We start from the raw sequence: 4,030 nt of genomic DNA, 5'->3' as shown, positions 1-4,030 counted from the left end.
TGTAAATCTCAAAAAGCCCGTTTTGTTTCCCGTTCGTTTTGCAGTCTCGTTTATTGTGCTGTCTGTTCCAAGCTCAACAAGCAGCACTCCTTTAATCTCCAATCACAATATTTCTGGATTGGAAAGAAAAAAAAAAAAGCATGGATTTATTCACCTCATCTGAATTCAACCTTCTCAAACCATTTAACACAATGTTCCAGTCTGACTGACGAAAGCCACATCAACTACACTAAAACGACCCGTCATTGCGAACGCTAAACACACCGTACGTTTCAGCCACGTCTGCGCGTCATTATCCGCACACGCTTTTACACTTTAGCTTCTGAATGTAATAAATATCTGCAATCTTAGACCTGACATACAGGTTGCCATGCCTCACGTTACAGAAGCTCACATCCCTCTTTTCTCTAAAGTAATCCATTTTACTTCCCGAGCCTTCACACGCATTGGCAGGAAAATAATTAAGTTAATCGGTACAACGCTTTAGACGTGCAAACTACTAATTACAGTTTAAATGCAACTCCCAAAATAGAGCTCATCATCCTCCAGCTGCCGCTTCAGCATCGCAAGCTTGTGAGCAAATTTGAGTATTATCAAGAGGCAAGTTGGCTAAAAAAGGTTGTAATTGTTCAGATATAAAAATAAAAACACGGACGATGCTGCGTTCGCTCGATAGGTTTCATACGAGTTACAGTAGACGTTTTATCCGTCTGCCGATTAAAACTATTTTTTTAAGTGTAAGAAGTAGAAATAGAGTGTTATGTGGAAGAAATAGAAAAGTGTGTGTGAGGGCTTCTTTCTTTTTTTTTCCTTTTGAATCTTTTGTCGATCCATCTTCATACGGCAGATGTTTTATATCAATGTTATATATGAGTTGAAGTTTAAACTTTTTTGTCTTTGCTTTATTAAATATAAAATCGTTTCCCTTATGTTTTTCTTCATCCACCCAGAACAGCACCTCCGTTTAACTTCTGACAGTAATGCGAATGTTCACTGTAACCTTTCTGAACTTTCTGATCATGATGTCATCAGTTTGTGTCCTACACAGCAGATGGCTGATGGCAATGACAACGCTGTCACGAAGGGTTCCACAAACTCTACTACATGGAACTGAGCTGCTGGTTTTATTATAAACTGCACATAAACATGGCTCATTTATTTATTTATTCATCCAATCGTTCACTGATTAATTTGTTGATCCAGTCTTCCATCCCTCTATCCACCCACCCATCCATCCATCCATCCATCCATCCATCTGTGCCACTGTACATCCAATAAAATCTGTCATTTCAGCTTTAGTTTTTTCAAAAATTAATTCGTTCGGCCTTTTTTTTTTTACTTTTTTATTTTTTAATCCATCCAGCCATCCAGCCATCCTTCCATCCTTCCATCCATTCACTTATCATACACCCATTCCAATGTCCATTTATTTATTTATTTATTTATTTATTTATTTATTTATTTATTTATTTATTTATCCATCTGATGATTCAACTGTTCATCCGCACTTCTACTTGTTTGTTCGTTTATTCGTTCATCCATCCGTTCGTTCATTTATGTCCATTCTTTCATCTGTCTAATCATTCACTTATTCAATTATCCATCCAGCTACTCACTCATTCATCTGTTTAACCTTCATGCTTCTTGATTTGTTAACCCATCCATCCATCCATCTAACCATCCATCCAGCCAACAGTGAATCACTTCATCTGTATCTTCACTTGTTTCAATAAATCTGTGCAATAAACAACCTCTGTTTTTCTTTAACCTTCTCTGCCACACACACACACACACACACACACACACACACACACACACACACACACACACACACACACACACATTCATTTTAGGCAGTGATGATAAATTACTTATACATGTCACCTTTTAGCTCATGAGTTGCCTTGTTTTGATAAAAAAAATCTGGTTTTAGGTGCAGTATTATGAGCCTTGTGTGGTGACTCACTGTTGCATCAATGTGCCATTGCAGTGTCTAGACAGGAACTATAGTTCAGCCACTGAAGATGATTACGAAGAAGCTGATGATGATGATGATTATTATGATGATGATATATCTTTTACTTTTGCTGTTAGTTGTACATTTAAAAAAAAATAAAGAAGAAAAGACTGGCTTTCAGATGTGTATTAAAGATTAGCTCTATTTCTATTCCGACACTCAATTCGTCTCAAAACACCAACTTCATTTCTAAACCTATAAACATTCCATGCATGCACAAAGACAAGAAGTAGGCTACACGTGCATTAGGAGCCTTTTCCCCTCCAGTTGCTCAGCACGTTATTGTACATTATTATGTTCAGACCTTCTTAATTCCTTTATATGTTGAAAAGGGAGTAACAGTAGCACTGCAGCTCGCGCGTCTCTGCATCAGTCCTGGTCCGCATCTGTCTGCTTTAACAATCACACAATTCTATACTAAGTCGGTTTTTTTTTTCCTTTTTTTTTTTTTTTAAATAAATGCATGATGAATAGATCTGCATTGTGAACCGTACTTCAGTTATCCACACACTCCAGCCTCCAGTGTGTCATGAATGCACCGCTCGCGCCCTTGCGCTTTATCGCTCTCTTATCCATATCAACGCTACAGAATCAGCTCGAGCTTGAACTCAACGGCGTAATATTTTCTATCCAGATTTTTTTTTTGCACGTTTAGTCGGAGGTGAGTTGGATGCATGAATTAAATGTTCTTTTTTTTTTAAAAAAAAAAAAAAATGCTGGTTTGTACTCACCATCTCTGGAACTGCTGGGACGCCTGTGATGCCTCTGTTCGCTTTGGGGTCTGATTGTGGTACCCGGGTGGACGCGCGAGTCATGCGTGAGGTTTGCGCACACACGCTCACACAAGCGCACACACGCACAGTCACTGCGGGGCAGAGCTAGGCAAAAAGCATGCTACCCTCCTGGTTGCCTTCTAGTCTTTCCTTAAGCGTGGATTTGATATAAACTGGGTCCTAAATCACAATAGGTAGATGAGTACACACACACACACACACACACACACACACACACACACACACGCACACGCACACAAAAATCCTCCCTGTAAAATAGCATCACCGCAGTATTCTGCAAAAGACTGGTGAAAAATACCCGGATGCTACACTAAAAAAAAAAACAACTCTCTAAACACTGGACTTTGGATTTGATCCAACATTTACTTCGGTGGAATATTAGAATATACGAGGTCAATTAAATATGCCATGAATCAATGTACTAACAAATTTAAGTATGTTTATGTCTTATGTTTAGTAAATAAATTGTCTCAATTTAAGTGGAAGTAAGAAGTACATTAAAAACTAAAATATCGTATATTAGCCCCAACCAGGTCTATGTCGCATGGCACGTCTTTACAAATTAAAACTGCTTCATAGAGAAATAAGCTTGTGTATAATTTGAGTTGCAATTAACAAATACGACGTGTATTACTTTAGAAACTACATTCAAGATGATGTAGAGATGAGGATGTTGAGCTGCTAATTATTAATCGCAGAGGTTGTTAATTTATTAATTTAGAGGTTGTTGAAGCAAAGGACTTAAATGATGTACTAAGAAGCCTCTGGGGTTTTGCAGATGTTCCATTGACCTTCAGTAGTCTTCCTTATTGAATGGTTCCCAATAAATGTTGCCCTAAATTACACATTTGTGATTTGGGTAGACATCAAAAATAGCACTCCAGTGAGATTAGTGTGTCTGCAACCTCAGTGTTTATCATTAGATGAAGAATGTAAAACATGGTGCACTCTGTTGGACTGAAGTCTTTTCCAGGACGTTGCACCGCCTTGCAACCCGTGTTCCTGGGACGGTCTCTGGCTATACCATGACAATGTCCAGGAAAAGTGGCTACTAAAGACAAATGAATAAATGAAAATGCACCACTAACCTCAGGGGTATTGGTGTTAGCTTGTCTTCATGAACAACTGAGTGGGGCTGAGTGGTTATGGCAAGTTAATAGGGTTATTTTGCCACAGGCTCCAGCAAATCAATGAGTATTTATGTTTGGCAGATGCCCTT

At 38.5% G+C, this 4,030-nt stretch overlaps 1 protein-coding gene across 4 annotated transcripts in view; it reads right to left on the bottom strand.

The window, feature by feature from the left end:
- adcyap1r1a (adenylate cyclase activating polypeptide 1a (pituitary) receptor type I) overlaps positions 1–3,065 on the bottom strand; it is a 29,670-nt gene extending 26,605 nt beyond the window's left edge. Inside the window, exon 1 of one of the 4 annotated variants that reach the window (XM_047806730.1) lies at positions 2,749–3,065. The gene's annotated coding sequence lies outside the window, so the exon portion shown is untranslated. The remainder of the gene's footprint in view (positions 1–2,748) is intronic. The other 3 variants (XM_027166134.2, XM_047806731.1, XM_027166136.2) reach the window with 3 other exon arrangements.
- Between the last annotated feature and the right edge of the window lie 965 nt (positions 3,066–4,030).

The sequence above is a fragment of the Tachysurus fulvidraco genome, chromosome 22, assembly GCF_022655615.1.
Source record: "Tachysurus fulvidraco isolate hzauxx_2018 chromosome 22, HZAU_PFXX_2.0, whole genome shotgun sequence".
Classification (NCBI taxonomy): Eukaryota; Metazoa; Chordata; class Actinopteri; order Siluriformes; family Bagridae; genus Tachysurus; species Tachysurus fulvidraco.
The sequence above is the reverse complement of the archived record's forward strand: the minus strand, read 5'-3'. Positions and strand labels throughout refer to the sequence as shown.